Source organism: Lagopus leucura, unplaced genomic scaffold, assembly GCF_019238085.1.
Source record: "Lagopus leucura isolate 7727_CA_CO unplaced genomic scaffold, USGS_WTPT01 Super-Scaffold_739, whole genome shotgun sequence".
Taxonomy (NCBI): domain Eukaryota; kingdom Metazoa; phylum Chordata; class Aves; order Galliformes; family Phasianidae; genus Lagopus; species Lagopus leucura.
The window spans coordinates 3,146,830-3,165,032 of record NW_024962255.1 but is presented as its reverse complement, the minus strand read 5'-3'; the positions used below and the strand labels follow the sequence as shown (position 1 = coordinate 3,165,032).

Below are 18,203 nucleotides of genomic sequence, written 5' to 3'. Positions count from 1 at the left end.
TAGCAGTGATGATACAAAGCAGCAAGCCAAAGAGAAATTCCTTCCCCAGAATCACTTCCTCGCTTTCACATCATCTGTACACTGCCCTGTCTGGCATGTGAGTTCCTATAAGTCTATATATAGGGTAAGCAGCAGAACAGCCCTGGTTTCACTGCAGTTTAATAAAGCCCGAGGCAGGATGGAAGTTCCCAGAGCCACCTGACACCTACGTAGTGGAAGACTGGGGCAGTCAGAATTTCCTCTTGGGTGCTGCCACCCCTATCACTTTCTGTTTCTGGGGGTATAACTGTAATGGAAACCACAGCACTTGCCACAGGCCCCAGCAGACGCTGTTGCCTGAACACAGTGAAGCAGCAGAAAGCAGGAACAGCCCCAGGTTACCGGCAGTGAGAAGACCTGCTTTTAGAAACCCCGGTAAGTCCTGCGCAGCGAGAACTTCTGGGTGCGAGGCACTGCTGCTGTAGGCAGGGACTTCTGTGGCATGCAGGCAGCAATTTTATAATGTGCTACAGAGGAGGCGCATTTTAAATTGTGATGCAGGTGAATGCACTGTGTATTGCATCATACTTAGATCATATGTGATCATAGAATGGTTTGGATTGGAAGGGATCTTAAACAAGCTGACAACATCTACAAGGATTGCACTGGAACAGGCTGTGAGCGCCCCATCCATCCCTGGAGGTGCTCGAGACCAGGTTGGATGGGGCCCTGGGCAGCCTGGTCTAGTATTAAGTGGGGAGGTTGGTAGCCCTGCCTGTGGTTGGGGCTTTGGAGGTCGATGATCCTTGAGGTCCCTTTCAAATGAAGCCATTCTGTGACTCTATGATTCTATGGTAGTAGCTTTATGCAATATGGTTGTGGAGAAATATAAGCAATGTTTGATATTTCATATTACCGTGGTGCATATTTTGTAACTCTCAGTGTGGAGTACCAGAAAAGACAGAAACAGTGATCTGAGCAAATACCCAGCAGGTGCAAAGTGTCAGCAGTGTGCAGGCAGGGCTAAAGTGATGCAGTATGCACCAAAGTTACGTATTTTGCCTCCCACATTTCATTCTGAGTCCCTGTTTTTGCCCAGTATAATTAATTAAATGAAAAACCATACCAATGCTGACATTTCTTCAGTGAAAGAGCATTTGAATTGCAACAGAGTCATCCTTCTGTTGGGTTATACAACCCAGCGAAGAATGTTCTCTTTGCAATCAAAAAGTAGCATGTTTTGCATCAATAAAAGCAAAACCAAGTAGGTACTACGAGCTCTTATTTTCGGATCCATGACATTTAACTTCTCCACAAAGCAGGGGTGTTTTCAGTGCAACTGCTGCTGGATCATAAGTGCTATCCTAGTGCTTTACTAGGAGAGGGGCATTTCTGCTGCATCCAGCACGGTCCCACACTGTTGATCAGTTTGGAGAATTTAAGCTCTAAGTGGATTGGTAGGGACCTGCTGCACATAAGCCCTGCAATCCCTTGAGAAACGACTTTCAAATTAACTAATAAGATATTGTACCGCTTGCAGCTTATTAGAGAGAAACAGTTAGCTGCTGTGCCTGGGAATTAAGAGCTGGATTTAGCTGTCGTGTCCATAATTCTTAGTGCGTTGGTTATGTAAAGGAGTAGGTGAGAGGAGGGTTCAGTTTCATATCAAGGAGAGTAAAAAGGCTCTACAGCAAACATAACTGCAGGATTAGTAAAAAGCATAAGGCAGCTTTGCTCTGCTATTTACACGTCAAGGCGATTTATGGAAATCCTCACACAGAAAACTTCAATAATTGAAAATGAGATTCAGAAACAGCTTACTCTTCAGTTAAAGGACAAGTTATGTTTTTTTTTTTTTTTTTTTTTTTTTAATGTTAAAATATAACATATAGAGAAGAATAATAAATTTTCATGACATACTTTAAACGTAATCTCACCGAGGAAAAGAATAAGATATTAGAGGTTCTTGACCAACAGTAATACCTACTATGATAGTAATATTTCTGCCAAGCTCTGCATATCCAAACTACAGTCCACATGTTCACAGAATTTCTAAGCATGAGATCATTTTGATACTAACTGCCATTCATCCCATGGCGGAAAGTTAAGTGCAGAGAGACAAAGCAAACAAACACCTTGAGAATAACGTGGTACAGGTATCATCTAGTATGTGGACAACACTACTTTAGACAATACATGAGAGGTGTCAAAACACAAAGGGTCTGGATGAATCCAGCAAATGGAGAAACTAGGCTGATTAGAACTGGGAGCACAAACTGTCAGATTTGATAATGCTATGTAAAACCCTTAGCATGGAGGGTGAGGGTATCATCTCCTCAGAGAGGCTGTGGATGCCCCGTCCATCCCTGGAGGTGTTCAAGGCCAGGTTGGATGGGGCCCTGGGCAGCCTGGTCTGGTATTAAGTGGGGAGGTTGGTGGTTCTGCCTGCAGCTTGGGGTTGGAGCTTGATGATCCTTGAGGTCCCTTTCAAACGAAGCCATTGTGTGGTTCTATAAAAATGATCTTTAGCAAAGCCATAATCTCAACTAGAATGGCACAAGGTTTTGACAAGTGTACACCAACAAAAACACACTGCTAAAGACCACCAAGGTAGCAAAAAGAAGAAACCAGAGTGCTAAAGTTATGAAAGATTGGAGGAACAAGTAATCCAGTTGTATTTTAAAGCAAAAAAAATAATAGTAATATTTCAGAATAAAATACAAAGAACCAAAGTGAAAGAGCTTTACCTGGAATACATACAAAGTGAATAAGTGCTGCTTTCTAATTGGTGAAATCAATTTCAGAACCTTTCTACTGAAACAGAAAAAGCAGCCATCTCTTTTAAGACAGATGACGTGTTAGATGGGCTGAAAAATTAATATATAAATATTTCCTGGTAAATTAAGGGTTATTTTAATAACTGCTCAATGTTTGAAGTATGAGTAAGGACCTTTCATTTCAACCTTTAGCTGCAGTGTTAACACAGGTAGATTGCCCTTTGTCACACAGCCATCCTTGCACAAGCCCTTGCACCACTTTTCTCTCCCCTCCTAAGGAGGCAGAGATCAACCTCACTGTCACATCCCATTAGGAGCGAGCTGATAAAATGTGCTGGGATTCCAAGGTGACACAGCTGCTTTCATTACATTTGTCACAATATTGATTAGATTAGGTCTGAAGCCCATCTTTGGCCTGCTACTGACCCATCACATCTCCAGGGAAATTCTACAGAGCAGGACACAGAATTGGAAATGACAACAGCAACAGAGGTGTTTGAGATAGCTCATGGGACTGACTTGGGTGTGACAAGTGTTGATTTTTACAAACTGTGCATCCTAATCCATTAATCCCAAATCAGACTAACTAAATATCACATCACCAACTAGTAAGCTTTTGGGAGCTTAACAGCATCAAAATAACGCATCAAATATTTTTACTCTGTTCTCTAGAGTAAATACAAACAATGCAAAGTCCTCAGCTCATTTTGCCCAGCAAAATTTCAAAAAGCAAATAAGAAGTTGGCAGAATCAATCTCTGTGGAACTTTATATCAACTGCCTTCTGCAGTATGTTCCATTCTAGGTATTAGGCTGCTCACAGCCTAGGTGATGATGTTTCATCTCAGAGAATGGTGCAGCTGAGCCATGCAGCCCTCAGTTAACCACAGCAGCACACAGCTCAAAGCCCCTGTACCTGTCCTTATGTTTCAACAGGCTTTACTCGCTGCCATTAAACAATGCCAGCGTAATACCTGTCCTATCATTGATGCAGCCTTTGTATTTGACAGATTTGACTGTTCAGCAGGCACAAAGGACTGCTCTGAATTGCTAAATATGCTCTGTATTTTACACAGCATGGACACTGGGGAGTTCTTCCTTTTTTAAGCATAAAAACATTTTTTTCCCTCTTTCATACAGAGGTTACCCCTATAAATACCATCAGCACATGCAGCTGAACTACAAGGAACCTTAGCAATAAGGTCAACAAATGTCATTCTTTTTCCCCACGCCTATACCTCCCACACATAACACCCACAACTCTGACAGCACCACAACGATGCTTTGATTTTTCCTTTCTTTGCCTCCTCCTCCTCCTCATCTTCACACTGCTGTACAAAATACCACTGCAAAACAATCAGCGCCCTGTAAGTAAAAAATAAGCATTCCCATTTGCTGGAGGAAAATAGTAGAATATTGGTCAGGCTTGGGAACAGTGACTGAGGCCAGCCAACATGCAGCCACCAGCAAAGCACCACCATCCAGCTTCCATGCAGACTTCCATTAAGGTTCATAATAGCCCTCACATGTGCAAACCATAGTTTTCAGATTTGAGAATGTGAAGAAAACAACTTCTGAGAACTGCCTGATGACAAGGAGCCAGTTTTCTATGCTTCAGCAGATGAAAATTCTGCAGGGAGGTTTCTGCTACAATTAAGAGTTTCCTTGGAGGAACGTCTCTCAAAGAAATACACTAACAATGTTTGACCTCTTTGGGGTCAAACAACATTCCCCGATTATACCAAACATGTTCCACTTACGTCTTTACTCACCCTATTAACGTAATACAGGAGCTGAGCTCCTACAAGTTAGAAGTTAGGCAAAAGAAAAAAGCAACCATTGACCAAAGATATAATCTGACACAGAGGCAACAAGGATAATTGCTGACAAGTTTTAAAGGACTTTAATACTTTCAAGCCAAAAAATATTGCACTCCTTGTTGTGTTCTGCCTCCTCTTTCCTACTTCATTCTCTTTCCTGCATTTGCAGCTTTTCCCATCTCATCCATCTCTCCCGCTGTCCCCAGCAGCACATACAGGCTCTCTCTGTCTCACTAACCTGGATTTGTTGCCTTGTTCTCAATTCCATTCTTTTCCCAGCAGCTGTTGGCCTCCTCATTGCAACTGCTGGGTCTGATTGCATGGAGCAGGGTTTGTTCTCATTCCCTGCCCACCTGTGTGCTGATCTGTGTGCACAGGCCAGCCACGAGCCACAGTGGGATCCTTCACAGACCAGCACTTCTACCAGCTGTGGTGATCTATCACCCAGGACTGAGAAACACCAGCAAAGAGATCCAGAACTCAGCTGGCTGTGTGCTGCAACCATTTGCAGTTTACAAACTTCAGAGGGAAGCCAGAAAAAAAAAAAAAAAAAAATTAAGAGGATGGAAATGCAAAAACAACGCCATGCTTCTGACTTGGAACCAGCCTGTTGGTGCTGGGGTGCTTGGCTCTCCCCAGTGCCCATTTCTGTCAGTTCAAGGTGTAAACTCACACCCTGCCCACGCCCCTCCTTCACCTGCACAGTTTGCAGTCAAGTTTGAGGAGTGCAGAAGAGCACATATAAAGTAGTGCAGAGGAACCCACTGCTTTGAAAGTGCTGACATTTTGGAGGATGGAAGGGGCTTGAAATCTCCAGAACTCCAGCCTTATAAACACTACAAAAATTCCCTGAAATAGAAAAGAAAAAAAAAAAAGTGCACGTCTCTTTATTTAAAAATTCATATATTTAAGTCCCTTAAGGAAGGAAATAGATTAGGAAACTGACAGTGAAAAATACCAGATTTCAAATTCTTAAAATGAGTTAAAATCCTTTTTTAAGAAGGAGATGCAGGCCTTAAAATTAAATAAAAGCAATTCACAAGACACAAACCCAATATAATTTAGCCACTGGAGGGTGAGAAGTTAGGAAAACATGGTCTAGGAAGAGTCTGGCCAAAATTTTATTTGCTTTCAGAGATTGTAAATGTTCATCATCACAAACAGGCACCCCACCACAGCAAGCAACAGAATGAACACCACTCATTTTTTTGCAAGTAGTGGATTGCCTTACAACAAAAAGCAACTTTAAACTGGTAACCAAAGTCTTTGGTAACAGATGCAATCATAGAGTCATAGAATGTCCTGGGTTGAAAAGGACCACAATGATCATCTGGTTTCAGCCCCCTGCTATGTGCAAGGTCACCAACCAGCAGACCAGGCTGCCCAGAGTCACATCCAGCCTGGCCTTGAATGCCTCCAGGGATGGGGCATCCACAACCTCCTTGGGCAACCTGTTCCAGTGCCTCACCACCCTCTGGGTGAAAATCTTCCTCCTAATATCTAACCTAAGCCTCCCCTGTCTTAGTTTAAAACCATTCCCCCTTGTCTTATTACTTTCCCTCCTCATAAAATAATTTTCCCTCCAGTTTATATGCTCCTTACAAATAATGGAAGGCCAGTACCCAATGGTTTTGTTTGATATGTTTATTTACTGCACCTCTCTAGCAGTTCAGCAGCCTGCTAGGCTCTGTTCAATGAAGGCCACTCCCCAGAGCATTGCTGCTTGGTGAGGAAACGCCAAGTAGGTGGGCCAAGCCCCACAGCCCAAGAGGTTTCTGAGGTGTCATGTTTGTTGAGCAGTAACTGAAGCTCTAAATCCTCCTTTCCTCATCTAAGTCTCCCTTAGAATCACAGAACGGCTTGGGTTGGAAGGGACCTCAAAGATCATCAAGCTCCAGCCCCCTGCTATTGCAGGCAGGGCTGCCAACCTCCCCATTTAATACTAGACCAGGATTCCCTTTAAGCCCTTTCAGAAAGGAGTTGTTAGCAGTGTAAGAAGCTTCCATGGTGTGGTTCTGAGTCAGACATTGGAAGGTGCCAGGAAGATGCAATGTCTGTCTGCCATGGTTAATTTCTGAAGAGGTCTGCCTTCTGCAGGCTTTCCTTTCCTTCCATACACTCAAAGACTGCCCAACTTCTTCATGTACTTTTTTCCCGTCTCAGTTGTGATTAAAGTGGGAAGATGCTGCTTTTGTAAAGAGATCTATTTATATAAAGAGATTATTATTTATTTGTTTAGGCTACACAAATTACATTTTATGTTCTTATTCAAAGCAGAGACTCTTTACTCCTGGGTATCATCAGTCTACAGAAAATGCCATGGTGCCTGATATAATTCCTGAGCTGCTAATCACACTACTTTTTTTGCAAGAGGCCAAGTTGCTTACAGCCTGTTCTTTAAACTTCAGCTATTCATTTACTGCTCATCCTTACTCCTCCCTGAAGACCTTCAGAGATGAAGTGTGTGAGGAGACTCCAGTTCCCCCTCTTATTTAAGTATGCAAATACTGTTCTCAGTTTTTTTGGTGCTGTGTTTGTTTGTTTGTTTTGTGGCAAAAGCAAGATCAAAAGATATGGCAGAAAGTAATAGAAAATGACATGTCACAGAATCATAGAATGTCTTGGGTTGGAAGGGACTTTAAGGATCATGAAGCTCCAATCCCCCACCATATGCAGGGTCACCAACCTCCCCATTTAATACCAGACCAGGCTGCCCAGGGCCCCATCCAACCTGGCCTTCCAGGGATGGACAGGGCATCCACAGCCTCTCTGGGCAGCTGTTCCAGCACCTCACCACTCTCGCAGTAAAGAACTTCCCCCTGACATCCAACCTAAATCTTCCCTCCCTCAACTTCAAACCATTTCCCCTTGTCCTGCTGTTATCTACCCTTTCAAAGAGTTGATTCCCCTCCTGTTTGTAGGCTCCCTTTAGGTCCTGAAAGGCTACAATGAGGTCACCCCACAGCCTTCTTTTCCCCAGGCTGAACTCACTGAAAATCCAAACTAGATTCCAGATATAAATTGGAAAGTTTCAGTACAGCCAGCTAATACATACATGTGAGTCAGCACTATCTCTACAGACATGATCAGCATATAGATAAGCAGTGCTACCCAAGATGCATTATGGCTGGTTGAGATTATTGTAAAGAAATCCAGTTCGTTTTCAACCCAGGCCATTCTGTTATTCTACAACTGGGCCATCGTCAGGTACCTTGCAATGCACCTGTGCATTGCTGCACTGGAAAGATTGCCACTCCTTGTCTGACAACACATGGCTTAAGACATATAATTCCTGACGTGGTTGAGTGGTAAGATCACAATAATACTTATGGTAGAGAATTAGTGCAAAAAGAATCAGCTAATAAACACTGCTGCCCCCCCCAAGCCAAGCAGCCATAATGACTCATTGAAATATTAAACGCTAGGCTAATGAAGTTTTCACTAAACCAGAGCTAAGTTTCAGAATGCTTTAGCTGGTAAAGTAGATCAGACAACAACAGTTGTTGTGTTAGAGCTTGGCATTTGGATTTTCAGGGTTCATTCTAACCCCTGTAAAATCAAAATGAAACTCCTTGGGTGTGAACTGAATCAAGAGGCTTACGTCAAAAGGCTGAGCGGAAACCACTGAGCCTGAGACCCAAAACCAGTGCTTGGACCTGTGCTGTGCACTCACCTGGCAAGCCTGACACAGACGTTAATTTTCCCAGTCTATATTTCCTAGTCCAACTAAATTATCCTAAATGTTCACACTGCAATCAACGGAGTAGGGAAAGGAGAAAATCTGAAGGAGCATCTCCTAATGAGCCAATAAAGACCAGAAAGTGAAGGATCTACTTGTGCAAGAGCAGAGAAATAACCATGAACATTCAGTTTTCAAGAGATGAAGGAGAGAAAGGAAAATGGGGTAGAAATTTATGGCAAATGCAAACTGTGTGGCCCAGGCAGCTTCAGAGAGTGCTGAAACGTTTCCAAGGTGGGCAGATTGCTCTCCCATTAACACAAGGGCCTTACGATGGACCCACTGAGCTCCATGTGAGTGGGAGCTATTCAGTGCTCTGCTTTGATTGAAAGCAGGAGGCTGTGACTTGGAGGCTCCCAGTTGCTCTTCTTTTAGTAAAGGCACAGGGAAGGGGAGGGAGGGGAATGGAGCAGTGGGAGGAGGAGATGGGCAGCAGAATACACGGGTGGCTGGGACACTTGCCATGAGCATACAGGAATGCTCCTCAAAGCAATCAGGAATGCAAGTGGATTATTAGGTAGCTCAATTTTGAGGACCGCAATGCCAGATCGCTGTTTCTGTTAAACATTACAATGATATGACAGAAAGGAAAAGAAAGGCAAGAAATACACTTGAAATAAATTCCCACCTGTGACAGAGGCTCATGGTATTTACTCACTTGTGAGCTGCAGCAGACCAACAGGTCCCCTAAGCTTTGACACTTACTTTGAAAGGACAGAACCTTGAATTGTGCATTCAAATAACTTGGGCATAATTGTCTGCAGTGAAATAAAAAAGCCTTAAATTGTATGAAATATCGTTATAATTACCATACCAGCAGTATATTTCCTTTGTAACACAACATGTAAAATACCAAATTTTAAAGACCCGATTGATGCCTTTACAAGATATAAAATTATTAGTGGTTGAATTAATATTCAAAGCTTTCAAAAGCTATGCAGTTACAGCAAATGCTTTGAACTCATTCCCTTGTAGCCAAATGTTCTGAAGCAAGAAGTCTTGCTATTGCAGTGTTCGGACAAATCCTTAATGGGAACTTCTGGGGAAGGGTTATTTTCTTCCCCAAAGACAAACTGTAGATTAGTTTATCCTACAGCAACATTTCAGACCACTTCTCAGACCAGAGTTCGCTGTACCAACTGAGGATGCAATTTGATTTGCATTCACAAAACTTCCAAATAAAGGCAAACAGATAACTACTGCAGCTCTGTGGCCAAGAGGATGCTTGCGTGCTCAGGATCAAGCCCAAAGTTTGATAAAACTTAGGATGGCACATAATTTACACAAATGAAAACAGTAGCACAAAAAAAAACAAAAAAAAAAAAAAAAAAAGAATTACAGCTATCATCTTCAAAAGTGTACTTGAGAGCAGTTGAGGATAATTAAACATCTCTCCCTTTCTAACCACTTCAGTGCTTCAAAAATCAACTGCAAAAGATCTCTTTTGACGCAAAGTAAGAAATCAAAGTGCTACATAGCAATAGATAAACCTACCTAATTAATAACTAAGAGATAGGATATATTTATAAAACAAGGAATTAAATTTCCAGTTATAGCTGCAAGTCCTACCTGCATCTATGGATGTCTTAATCCAGTTTTAACTATTTTGCTAGTTTTTATCTGGTTGGTGACACACTGGAACAGGTTGCCCAAGGAGGTTGTGGATGCCCCATCTGGGCAGCCTGGGCTGGTGTTTGGCGACCCTGCACATAGCAGGGGGTTGAAACCAGATGAGTACTGTGGTTGTTTTCAACTCAGATCATTCTATGATTCTATGATTTTCATACACTGCAGGTCTTAGTAAGCACATGCTAGTGAGAGGCTGTTCACAGAGCAGTGGATATGTGGAAGTGCTGCTGACTCCTGGATGACAGACTTGCAGCACCAGGAGGGGTAGTCAGGTAACACTAGCAATCTGCCTTTCCCTGGGGCTTTATGGTCCTCGTGAGTCCCTTCCAACCTGGCATATTCCATGATTCAGATTAGTTCTGTTGCTTAAAATGAGTTTTCTACCAAGATCCAGATACATTGCAAACACGATAACCTAGGTCACCTCTCCAATTATATCATTATGATTCATTTTTGAAGGAAGGATGGGGAATGTCCCTATATCACTAGCAAAAACCATTTCCTCATTCTTTAAAATGTGCATACATACACCACAAGAACAATGCTGATTGCTGACTTGATGTTCTTTGATGTGTGAACACATAAAGCAATTGGAGACATTCCAATTATCTCCAGTTCAAAGTTAGGCCAAAATTAGAAGCAGTTATGAATAATGTATCAGGTTTTAGTAGAAACAGTAATGCTGAGTAAAATAAAGATGAAAGTTTAGCTTACCTGTGAGAATGCAAAATAGGTAAGTAACACTGCTTCCTTAAACAGATATGTTTGGAGTCCCACATCCTCAGTAGTTCAATTAACAAAACATATGTCAAAACAGAGCTTGGTGACAGATTGTAAATCACTTTCAAGCATGTACCTGATGTTTTCAAGGTAGTATTAGAAGCTTAACTTTCCTATGAAACTTCCTCTAACTCTTTCATACAGACCACTTCTTGTAAAAAGCGTGTCAGAGCCATTATCATTTGCCATGGCGGGCTACAAGTTGGTTCCAAGTCAAAACGCATCCCAGGAGGCTCCTTATCCAGCACCACCACACACTGAGCGAGATCCTCAAAGGAAGCTAAACAGACTCTCTCCATTAATTTAAACAGGCCGACCAATATCCTGAAAAATCTAGCTTTTCAATTAAGGCATAAACTATTTCTGGGTAGAAAGGCTTCTGCTTGCGTGAGCTATTCTTGCTTGGATGCCTGTATTAGATTACCAGGTAAATGTCCCAGTAAGCATTCCAGCACTGTCTTTTATTACTGCAATTCTATTTTCCTTTGTGGATTTTGTGAAAAAGATTGGATCGCAGAAGCTGATCACAATATTGCAGAGTGCAAGAATGGGAGGACACACATACTTCTGCTGTGTCCTCAAAGGAACTTGGTTTTCCACTGTCTACCCCAATGTCTCATGTTCTCTATAATTGTGAGCAACTTGACAAAGCCTTTCTGGTAAGGCAATGGCTGGCACTTGGGCACTGTTAGCACTGAGAAGTAACACCCTTGGCAAGGACAACTGGCAACAGGCAAGAGACGATTGTAGAATCACGGAATCATAGAATGGCCTGGTTTGAAAATGAACACAATGATCATCAAGTTTCAACTCCCCCTGCTATGTGAAGGGTCACCAACCACCAGACCAGGCTGCCCAGAGTCACAAAGATCTTTTCCTTGTTTATATACAAAGTTATGTGTGCCATTCTTTTCTTCTTAGCCTTTGCTAAAATCCTACGTTGCTTTCCTTCACTGAGTTCAGTTTATGCTTGTTGGTGTTTTGCAAACCATAAAAATAAAGTGACTGTATAAAACAACCTCATATTCCCTAGATTTCAGCAGAAGTAAATATGTTTTAGCAACAGTAAAAATTGTATCAGTCAATAGACTCACTGGGAACTACAAAACAGTAAAGCACGCATTTAAATAAACAAATTCATAGTACATCTGGTACAGAAGCTAGTTAATGTACTAGTTATTATGAAATATCATCTACTGAAGCATGACATGCTAGGGCAATTCTAGGCTTTCATTTACTTTAGAAAAAAGCTACAAATATAAACCATTAGCGTACAGTGCTTTTCACCTTTTGCCTCAAAATTACCACTCAATCTCCTAGAATCAAATGGTTCTACTTGAGCAAACCATTCTTTGCTTCAATGTTAGATGTTAAGAGGCAGGAAGTGTCTGACTTTGTGTACCAAGAGCATATGGCAATCTCCCTATATCACCAATTGTTACGCCAGTGGAACACAGCAGATCGAATGAGAAACATGGAAGTCAGGACAATATCATTTATCTCCTTTTCTAGTAGACAACTCTCCTAGCTATGTGTTGAGGGACATGGTTTAGTGGGAGCTATTGGGAATAGGTGAACGGTTGGACTGGATGATCTTTTAGGTCTTTTCCAACCTTGGTGATTCTATGATTCTATGATTCTATAAAGCGCTTATATCTATAAAACATGCTGAATTCACAAAACAATGCAGTTTTGCATCTCACGGATTAAAATTTAGGCTTGACTTCATTGGTGAATTTGAAAAGATAGTTATTCAATAATTCAACTTCATGCAAACCAGGCTGTGTTTGTGACTCCAGGATTAGGCTGCCTGATATCCTTTCAGTTAAATCTATAGCACAAGTAATTCCCATTGTGATGTCTTGTCAATTTGAGATTTCTAGCTCATCTTTGCCATGCATAAATCCCTGTGGAGGCAGCTAGTGAAAAAAGAGCAAACAATAACGTGCTCATAAAACGCTCAATATCCTTTTACACAAGAAAAAAAGTCTGATTTTCAATGTTATCAATTACCACTGTAACACAGATAAGTCATTACTATTAATTAGCTGCATTTGAAGGCAAGGCATACGGAAATCAATTTCCTGCATATAGATTTTACAGAAATATAAGAGTACTGCCTAATCAAAATTCCCTTTAACTGGGAAAGTAAAAGGCTGTCCAGGAAATCTGCAATAGCACAGGAAGCATAGGAAAGTTTTATTTTTATGTCACCAGCTCATATCTCGCTCGGACAGCAAGCAGCTGTGAAACAATTCATATGGCACACCAGCAAAGGGAAAGGGAAAATCCATTTCATTCTTCCTATGCAAAGTAATTTAAAACTAATTTTTGGCTATGCTTTTTAAAAATTATGCAACATCTACTATATATTAGTGAGAGTTTAAGATAACATTTCATATTGCATGTAGAGGGATACCAGGTTGTTTATGGAAGGAAAATTAAATAACTAGAATGAGCGTATTCCCCTGAACTAGTGGAGGTCACTTTTCCAGATTTGGCCTCCTCAGTCAAGTGACAACATTTTAAAAAGCAAAAAAACCCCACCATAAATTTAAAAATTCAATTTAAAACATCCCCAAAGCCGAGCTAAGACACAGCTAGGACTACAACAGACTCTACTCAATGTGTGTACAGCTCTTGCAGACCAAACAGCTGAGGAGGAACATCAGAGAGCATGAGAAAGAATGTGCTTCCTCTCAGAAAACAACATCAGCTTTAAGTTTCCCACACGTTCATGCCTGGGAAATCCCCTTTGAAGTTGCTTGCTGAGGTGACAGCTCTTTGTCACCATTGGAGTAAGGTAAACAGCAACAGTAAGGATGAGACTCGGCAAATCAGAACTCTGGGCTCTTGAATGTACTCTCTCTGTTTTACTTTGATCATCCTTATTCTGATGGGGCTGGAGAATAGAAATCATAGCTGGAACAGCTGCCCAGAGAGGCTGTGGATGCCTTGTCCCTGGAGGTGTTCAAGGCCAGGTTGAATAGGGCCCTGGGCAGCCTGGTTTAGCATTAGATATGGAGGTTGTCAGCCCTGCCTGCAACAGCAGGGTTGGAGCTTGCTTGATGATCCTTGAGGTCCCTTCCAACCTAAGCCATTCTATGATATCATTCTGTGATCACAAAATACACATATATAAATATATATATATTACTTTCAATGCATGTGTAGTAGGGGGCTATTCATTTGCAGATCAGTCCTCAGCTTCTTCTAGCACAAAAACTGACCACACAGGGTCATCATATATAGCATTTCATGTTATAAGTTTATTTTTGGATAGTCTGGGTTGTGTCCTACAATATGTAAGACAAGATAAATACACAGGTGTTTGGTACAATATCCCTTATCCTATATTACTTGGCATCAAATCAGTATACATTTGTTTATTCGGTTTGCTTGAGATAAAACGGGGCAAGTCCTTTCCACATGCCTCCAACTACACTGAAACTCAGCGTTGCTCATAATCTAAAGGTCACGTGCATTTCTAAGCAGTCCTGGAGAGTCAGACAAGCATTTGCCAGCTCTCCTTGGTCATCAAAATGGTTTCATAAAAATAAGTTCATTTTTGAATGCTTAAAATGTTGATGACAAGTTTCTGAAATTAATTCATATTTAGCTTCATTTTCTCAATATTTTTATATTTTATTCAAAATATTACTACGACGCACGCTTTGAGGTTCTTCATTAGGTTCTGCTCCAAAGTCATCAGAACAAAACCAACAGCTGTTAACTGTAAACAGCTGTTAGCCTGTAAACAGAATAGATTTTTAGCTTGCTCTAAAATCTCCTTCATAATTGCTGACCTTCTTGTCAGTATCAGGAATAAGGAATCCCAGCAGTAGATGTGCATGGGAACTGAGTTACTCGTGGTAATTCAGGTAAGACAGATACATCATGTGTTCAATGGAATGTTGCTTGCAGCTGTACCTTTATACAAACAAGTGAATTACTGCAAATTATCTCATCGCTCCAGAATTTCTCACCATCAAATCTAAAATAAGACATGTAAAACCAGAGACTGAAAAAAAAATAACAAATATACATATACATTAATACAACTGAGCACACTAACAGTGTTGCTGTAACAGGTTCTGCCAAAGCAAACAGAAGATTGACTTTCCAGACTGACAATTTTGATCAGCTAATCGTGATGTTAAAAATAAACTTCTTTTTTTGTTAAGCTATTTTCTAAAAGAAAAAAAAAAGGCTACCCACGTGCATTGACAAAAATACCATATCAAGAAGATTGACATCAGCAGACATGCAGATTTTTCTTCCCCTGGGCACCAAAATGCTGATGTATGTACATGCTCCCTTCTTGGCATAATTGATATTCACTTTCTGCATGGTGGCATATTCTTGGAATAGCTGGTACAGTAGCAAGCAGCAATATGCAAGCCAAGGGCAAACCAGCTAGAATTAGGCCAGGGCTGCTTCATGTTGAACCCAAGCTTGAACCCAATTTAAAACTGACTATCAATTGCTTTTACAAATTCAGTTTTAGAAGAATCTAAGAAAACTAACAAAAAGAGCGCATGTTACATTAACATACTGTTCTTCCACATTGTGTCAAAATCAGATCGAACCACTCACGAATGCTAAAAAACAGCCTGTATGTGCTTCTTGTATCTTTTCTTGGAAAACGAGGCATTAGACATGCTGAGCAGCCTCCCACATCTCCAGAAAACGCACAGCACAAGTAGGGATGGAACAAATCTACAACTGTAGCAGAAGCAGCTGTTCAGCTACACCCTGGCTGCCTAAAGTGGCATTTATGCATGACATGTTTTAGCAGCCCTTCAAGTAGAGCTGGCTAAGACAACTATGTTTCTCCAAGATCTTTGTCTGCCACTCACTCTTTGACTAGCTGTTAGTATGCACTTACATGACCTGAGGTTTGGGGATTGGAACTTGATGATCTTTGAGGTCCCTTCCAACCTCAGCCATTCTATGGCTCTATGATTATCATCCCTTTTCATCTATACTCGTGCACCTGTCAATGGGTGTACTGTTTTTCATTGTTCTTGTTTGTTTCTTAAACAAACTTGATTCATCCCCACCACTAGGAACACAGAGACACCCACCATACATCACAGTGACGTCTCCCAACTGAATGCAACTCAAATCTAAGTTAGCAGGCAGGGTAATTCCTATGAAGAACAGAATTCTAAGAACAAAATAGGCACGAAAATCAGGAACCAAGCTTGCTGCTAGCAAGCTTCTTTAGACAACCATGCCAAAATAGCAACTGGCATCTCAGCTGCTATTACCAGCCATATCGGTATCACAGTGAAAGCGTGCTGTATTATGTTAAGCTCACTGTATTGGCAGAGGCACAAAAAGCTGGGAATAAGCACATGCCCTCTCTAAATCCTGGGGAATAGCTTTCATCTCAATCCAAGAGTGAGCACTGAGCATCAGTGACACATGTACTCTCAGTGATGTGTCACGCAGCCGACCTCATGCCAAGGAAAGTTTGTTCAACATGTAGGTGAGTGACTTTTACAAGTAGCTTTCTATCTCAGTTACTACAGAAAGCATACAGCAGTGAAAGACATCTCAAGTTGTTCTTATTTTTGGCTTGGTTTGCTCTGAAAATTACTGGATGTCTTGGGGTAGAGCTGGTCAAGACCTATTCAAGAAAACAATTCAAAAGAAGGAAAATGCCATTTCCAGCTACAAACTTCATTGGCTCTGACAAAACTATTGTGTGGAAAGATTCATTGTGTCTCAGGTCAGAGAGGTATGGTTGATAATAACCACAGACTGATGGTTACAGCACTCAACCCCACTTCAAGTTCCAAGCTTACAAAGCCTGGCTCAGTTCAGAACCGTGATTAGAAGCTCGTCTCCCACTCCCATCTGCTGCCAAGTTATTAATGTGCCATCAAGTTATTCTGCAGCATGATTCTCTGAAACTGATGACTGTTCAAATGTGCCTAAAAATTACTTGAGAACAAATTTCAAATCTTAAAATATGTATGCAGCAAGGAAACCTGGAACATCTGTGCAGCCCTCCAAATAAGACTAAAAATCTATTGTGCCGTAAAGATTGTTTGGTGGAGGTTTTGAAGCTTTACCTGCATTCTGCTTCTTAAGTTCTTATAAATACTCCATGCAAAAGCCCCATCTGACACCACTGTTATTACTGCTTGTGCAGTTTGAAGGCATTTCCTGGACAAATGCCATATTTCAGATGCAGGTAGAGTGTTTAGTCAAAAGCCAAGACCATTGGTAAATAAAACCCACAAACATAACCCGTGTTGCATATTTAATTCACCACTTTTTCCCATGTTCTAAATGCCAGTATTAGGCAACATACATCAAAGCGTTCTAAAATGTAATAGCCAAGAATATACTGCTATAGCTATGCCTGTAATGAGTATATCTAAATGGTTTCCAAAATCATAGCGTTATGTAAGTATAACGCACTGTTGGAACAGAATGTAATGTGAAAATCCAGAGCCTTTCAATATCCTGCCCACTCCCAAGGTTGTGTAGATTCCCGGACAGCAGTTCAGACTCAGAGTAACAAACCAGGTTTGAGTTAAAGTCAAATGTGCTTCAGAAGACAAAGACAGAGGCTTTGTCCCATTTTCATATTTAAACGACTCTGTGAAGAATGCCATGCACAGTTAAGCCCACTTTCCTTCTTGCCTCCTTGGTTTCTGTCCCTCTTTGCTTCCTTCACTGCAGACGCTGGGGCTTTAAATCGTATCAACACACTCTGTTACATAAAGCCAAATCATAATAACAACTAGATCTGTGTGGAAGGTGACCAACAAGTGTGTAGCTTGACAATAGTAACTACAAAGACATCATTTCTGAGAGAATCTCTTTGTACTTCAAGTTAGAGCCTCAGATCAGTATTAATGATATCCAAAGTTACTTGCATTTCTTAAGTACACCTGTGTTTAAGATGCACACACAGGTATATTTGAGTAAGTTTTCAAAATACTGTTTTCTGAGACCACTGAAAACAAGAAAGAGAGAGGAAAAAAAAAAACAACCCAGGATGGAACAGATTTTTGCTAAGGCACAGTGGGATTAGACAGCTTGGACAGCAAGTCTGCAGCAGGAACAGAACCCAAATACTGAAAAAAAAACAATCCAGTTCAGTAGATAATAGAAAATGCTGTGCAATTTATGCTGACGTTAGCTGGTATGAGGCTGAAGCAAGTGGCAGGATTGAGACAGGCAAGCATTAGTGCTGCTGACTCACTCTGCAGCAAGAGATTCCCTGATCGGCCTCATTGAACCAGCACAGCCTTGCCTCAAGTTGTTTTTCCAGCAAGTTACAGAACAAGTACAAACTGCACCGATTAAACTTGCTCTAGGGTCCACCCACCAATAACATGAGGCAATGCCTAATGAAAACATCTTCAAAATGCAAGCAATTTGTTGAGGAACAGAGCTTACATAACTACAGAAAATAATTAAACCTTGGAGAGTTTCTGTATCCCCAGATGTCAACATT

At 41.2% G+C, this 18,203-nt stretch overlaps 1 protein-coding gene across 1 annotated transcript in view; it reads left to right on the top strand.

Annotated features, from left to right (window-relative positions):
• The first annotated feature begins 344 nt into the window (after positions 1-344).
• Positions 345-18,203, top strand: part of RASGEF1A (RasGEF domain family member 1A) — a 43,337-nt gene continuing 25,478 nt past the window's right edge. The window contains exon 1 of the mRNA XM_042863419.1: positions 345-414. The gene's annotated coding sequence lies outside the window, so the exon portion shown is untranslated. The remainder of the gene's footprint in view (positions 415-18,203) is intronic.